The sequence below is a fragment of the Gavialis gangeticus genome, unplaced genomic scaffold, assembly GCF_001723915.1.
Source record: "Gavialis gangeticus isolate Ggan-Ray unplaced genomic scaffold, GavGan_comp1, whole genome shotgun sequence".
In the NCBI taxonomy this organism is placed as follows: domain Eukaryota; kingdom Metazoa; phylum Chordata; order Crocodylia; family Gavialidae; genus Gavialis; species Gavialis gangeticus.
In genome coordinates, this window is record NW_017728995.1 from 5,377,310 (window position 1) to 5,383,317 (window position 6,008).

The following is a 6,008-nucleotide window of genomic DNA, read 5'->3' on the forward strand; positions in this document are numbered from 1 at the left end:
CCTGTGAAGAGGAAGCTAACTGCTTAATTGATGAATCATTAGTCTGCTGCCTGTTTTCCTCTTAGGTTATGGGTACTAGTGCCCTTTGCCCCTCCCCTGCTGCCTTCTGATTCCTGCTGGGGCACCACAGTGGCGTCCCTTCCAGACTGCACCTGCCCTGATTTAAAAGATAATTGGTAAGCTAACTGGTTAACACTGCATTTATTGGTTAAATGATTAATCACTTAAACTTTCACATCCCTACTAGATCCTGCATGAATTTGCGAGGATTCTGTGTCTGCACAATCTTGAACTCTGCAGCACTCAAGAGAACTTGCAGAACACAAAGAGGTCACTAAGACTCTGCTCAGATTCAGGATTTGCAGCTCTCAGATTTAGTGCATGTAGTGCACTCATCACCCTGAGTTAAAGGATAACCGGTAAGCTAACTGGTTATCACTGCATTTGCAAGACTCATCCAGCCCTCTGACTACTACCCCACACTGCCCATTCATGTGGGCACTAATCATGCTGCCCTGGGAGACCCTAAACAGATCAAAAGTGACTACACGGTTCTAAATGCAAGGGTGAAGGAGAGGGGGGTCTCCTCGATCCTTCCAGTCAAGGGAAAGGGCCAGAGCAGGAGTGGGTGCATCCCGCTGATCAATGCATGGCTGTGCAGATGGTATTGCTGGTAGGACTTTGGCTTCTGTGACCATGGAATGACAGTCCAAGAAGAATTATTAGGAAAAGATGGGATTCACCTGATGAAGAGGGGGAAGAACAACTTCACAGACAGGCTTGCTAACCTAGTGAGGAGGGCTTTAAACTAGATTCATTGGGGGATGAAGATCAAAGCCCTGTGATGTGTGGGGAAGTGGGTGACCTGGAGGAAATGAAAGCAGGAGATGGCAACAGGGAAGGTGTTCTCATTCTTCCCAAGAGATCAGGACAATTGGCTAGTTACCTCAGGTACTTGTACATGAATGCACGGAGCCTGGGAAACAAGCAGGAAGAGCTGGAAGTCCTCACAGTCATGGAAGTGTGATATGATTGGAATAACAGATACTCGGTGGGATAGCTCACATGACTGGAGCTCTGTCATGGATAAATTTAAACTGTCCAGGAAGGACAAGCAAGGCAGAAGAGGAAGAGGAGTTGCTCTTTATGTAAAAGAGCTGTATGACTGCTCAGTCCCCCAGTATGAAACTGGGAGATAGGCCTGTTGAAAGTCAGGAAGTGTTTGGAGAGTGTTGGGAATAACTTCTTGGTGCAAATGCTGCAACAGCCAACTAGGGGCAATGCTCTTCTTGACCTGTTACTCGCAAACAGGGAAGAATTGGTGGGGCAGTAGTGAATAGCAACTTGGGCAGCTGTGACCATGAGATGACTGAGCTCAGGATCTGGAGGAAGGAAGGAAAGAAGAAGAGCACAGAGTAAGGACCTTGAACTTCAAAAAAGCAGACTTAGGTTCATTCAAGGAACTCATGGGCAGGATCCCTTGGGAGGCCAGTCTGAGGAGGAGATGAGTCCAGAACTGGCTGTAATTTAAAGAAACCTTACTGAGGGTGCAGGAACAAACCACCCCAATGTGCAGAAAGACTAGCAAGTATGGCAGAAGACCAGAGTAGCTTGTCAGGGAACTCTTCAGTAAACTAAATAAATTTAAAAAAAAGAAGCATATAAGTGGAAAACTTTGAGAAACAACTAGGGAGGAGTATAAGAATATTGCTCAGGCATGCAGGGATGAAATCAGGAAGGCCAAAGTGTAACTGGAGTTGCAGCTAGCAAGGGATGTGAAGGGTAACAAGAAGGGTTTCTATAAGTATGTCAGCAACAAGAGGAAAATCAGGGAAAGTGTGGGTTATTTACTAAATGGAGGAGACAGCCTAGTAACAGAGGACCAGAAAAGGCTGAAGCACTCAGTTCCTTTTTCACCTCAGGCTTCACAGGCAAGGTCAGCTCCCAGGCTACTGCACCTAGCAGGACAGTTTGGGGAGGAGGTGAGCAGCCAACAGGGGCAAAAGAATTGGTTAGGTACTTAGAAAAGCTGGACATATACAAGTCCATGGGGCCAAATGGGATGCACCCAGCAGTGCTGAGGGAATTGGCCAATGTGACTGCAGAGCCATTGGCCATCATCTTTAAAAACTCATGGCAATCAGGAGAGGTCCCAGATGATTGGAAAAGGGCAAACATAGTGCCCATATTTAAGAAAGGAAAAAAGGAGGATCCAGGGAACTACAGACCAGTCAGCCTTACCTCAGTGCCTGGAAAAATTATGGAGTAGGTCCTCAAGGAATCTGTTTCTAAGCACTTGAAGGAGAAGGTGGTGATCAGAAACAGTCAGCATGGATTCACCAAAGGTAAGTCATGCCTGAGCAACCTGCCTGCTTTCTATGACAAGATGACTGATTCAGTGGATGCAGGGAAACCAGTGGATGTGATATACCTTGACTTTAGGAAGGCTTTTGGCATAGTCTCCCACAAGATTCTCAGAAGCATGCTAAGGAAGTACAGGTTGGATGAATGGGCTGGAAGGTGGGCAGAAAACTGACTGGATCATCAGGATCAGAAGATAGTGGTCAATGGCTCGATGTCTAATTAACAACCAGTATCAAGTGGAGTGCCCCAAGTATCAGTAGTGGAGCTAGTTTTGTTCAATATTTTTATCATCAACCTGGAAGATAGGATAGAGTGCACCTTCAGGAAGTTTGCAGATGACAACAAGCTGTGGGGAGTAGTAGATATGCTGGAGAGTAGGGCTAGGATTCAGAAAGTCCTAGACAAAATGGAGGATTAGACCAAAATAAATCTCATGAAGTTCAAAAAGGACAAGTGCAAAGCCCTGCACTTAGGACAGAACAATCCCATGCACTGGTACAGGCTGAAATCCAACTGGCTAAGCAGCAGCTCTGCATAAATCAACCTGGGGGTTATAGTGGACAACAAGCTGAATATGAACCAGCAGTGTGCCCTTGTTGCAAAGAAGGCTAACAGCATACTGGGCTGCATTGGTAGGTGTGTTGCCAGAAGATCAAGGGAAGCGATTATTCCTCTCTATTCAGCACTGGTGAGGCCACATCTGGAGTAATATATCCAGTTTTGGGCCCCCACTACAAAAGAGATATGGATAAATTGGAGTGTCCACCAGAGGGCAATGAAAATGTTTAGGGGCCTGGGGCATGTGACTTCTGAGGAGAGTCTGAGGGAGCTGGGTTTATTTAGTCTGGAGAACAGAAAACAGAGGGGATTTAATAGCAGCCTTCAACTACCTAAAGGGGGGTTTCAAAGAGGATAGAGCTAGACTGTTCTACAGAACAAGGAGTAATGGCCTCAAGTTGCAGCAAGGGAAATTGAGGTTCAATATTAGGAAAACAAACTCTCTCACTAGAAAGGCAGTAAAACAGTGGAGCAGGTTACCCAGAGAGGCTGTAGGATCTCCAGGTGTGGAGGTTTTTAAGACCTGGCTAGAAAAAGTCTCGGCTGGGGTGATCTAGGTGGGGATGGTCCTGCTTTGAGCAAGGGGTTGGACTAGATGGCCTCCTGAAGTCCCTGCCAACCCTAAATGTATGTGACAATATCTAAAACCTTTAAAGCCAGTGAATTTGAACAGCTCTCCAACTATAATCACCAGGATCATCATAAACCCCACAAAACCCAGAGAATCGCCTGCATTGCCGTTAATCTTCCCTGCTGTTATGAACTCAGCAAAATGTTGTTAGGGTACAGAGCTGTTGTCCAGACTCTCATTTAACTTTGAGAAATTTTCTCTATAATATTGCAGATGAAAAAAAAATTAAAACATTCCAGAGCCTTGCTATGATTTGGGGAGATGTATTTACTGCTAAATGGTCCCTTTCTTTAGCTTTTCCCTCTCTCCTCCCTGCTCTTCTCTCTTCTTTAGTTCTCCCCATCCCAGTTTCCTTTCCCTCATTATTCCCTTCTGATTTTTCTCTCATGTTTCCTACCTAATTTCCTTCCACTTGCCTTTCTTCCCATTTCCTTCCCTGCCCTTCTCTCTCACCTGATTATCTGCCCTGATTCTACCCCCTCAGTTCTCTGCCCTTTTCACCTGCCTGTACCCTTCATCTTACATTTCCTTGCCTTTTCCCCTCATTATCCCTGTATACAGGCTAGTCTCAAGCCTCTCATCCCTTACGAGTCCGCTATACCACACAACACAGCATCCTCTAGCATTGCTTGAGGGTTAATCAAGAAGACAGAAGCTAGAGTAGGGAACTGTGAGAAGGTTCACTCCACAGTCTCTGGAGGGAAAACCTTCATCCGGTAAGACCCAAGAGCTAGCATGTACCCCTTTCCACAGTAAAAGTGATACTTAAATACCTGTGGGCTTCTCCTTGTTAAGAAACTGTTGAGTTGCTGTTCCAAGAAGGGGCCGTGGGGCCAGAGAAGAAGTGTTGAAAGGAAAGTTAGCAACCAGTAACTGCCAGTCCCTGTCAAGGAGAAAAGGAAATCTGCTCCTTCCCATTTAGTGTACGGGTATTTTGTATCATGCCCAGCTGAATTTCCATCCTGGACCAGAAGCACAAATGTGCACCCCTGCCTTTCTCTGATCCATATATAGTGCTGCTTATCGCTCAGCCCCCAGATACTTCTACTGGATCCCTTCTCCTCTCTTTACAAGTCTTTGCTCACTGTAGGACTGCAGACAGAGGTTGAGAGTGGTGGTAAGGGCACCTGCAGGACAGCCTTGTTCCCAGGGCTGGCGTGTGAAACAGAAGCAGATTACTGACAAGGCACACTGAAGCACCTTGGAAGAAGTATAGACACTCTTATTCTTCAAGGCCTGTTCCAGTAGTCCCCTTCTCCATTTATCTACTCTGGTTTCCAATTGTATTGCCCTCTCACTTCAACTCTTCCATCTATTTATCTGCAAATCCTGCAAAGATCTTTCCCCTTTCATCCCCCTCCCTGTTTTGCTCATATGCACTGCACTCTACTTACATGCATATCTAATAAGTGCATTATTTGATTAACTGCATAACAATGCTAGTTCCAATATTTTGCCTACTGCAGGTAACATTGGTTATCTGCATATTGCATAAATGCATAAACCCCTTTCTGCTAAGATTTCTTTATTCCCATACATATTTATAATATAACTGTATTCCACTTAACTGTATAATTGGTGAAACTGAGTTGGAACCCCCAATTTCAACGTTTTGAAAGACTAGGCCCTGTCCACTTCACAGCTGCTATCAGAGGCCTAAGGCAATAAGCCTTAATGATAGGTGAGACACTTAATGCAGTCTGTTTCGGTAGTTTAAATGAGCATTTACTTATAGAATCATACATATTAAGTGCTGGAAGGGACCACAGAAGGTTGAGTCCAACCGCCTTGCTCTGGGCAAGAATACTGCTGAGATCAAATGATCCCAGCAAAGTGTCTATCCAGTCTGCTCTTGAAGACTTCCAAGGCTGGGGACTGCACCACCTCTTTGGGAAGTCTATTCTATTCCCAGATTCGGGTCACCCTTACCATAAAGAAGTTCTTCCTTACGTCCAACCTGAAACAATCCTCTAACAGTTTTTCTCCCAGCTCCTGATATCCACTCCTTACATACTCAAAATGGCCACCAAGTCCCCCCTCAGTCTTCTTTTCCCCAGGCTGAACGGTCCCAGATCCTTTAGTCTCTCCTCATAAGGTTTGTCCTCCAGCACCTTAATCATTCCTGTGGCCCTTCTCTACACCCTTTCAATGTTTTCCACGTCTTTTTTTGAAGTGTGGCACCCAGAACTGGACACACTACTCCAGCTGGGGTCTCACCAATGCTGAGTAGAGAGGAAGGATCACTTCCTTGGCCCTGCTCATGATGCATTAGCTGACTCCAGGTAAAAAATACAGCCTTTTTGTAGCCCCTGTAGCTAAACTGTAAATGACAAAATTGAGAGAAACCCTCCCCTCGCCAAATGTACATAAAAAAGTTTGCCTGAGTGATTACCAAACTTTCACATGTTGCTTATCCCCCCAGATTATAAACTTTTGAAGGCAGGGACCCAATACC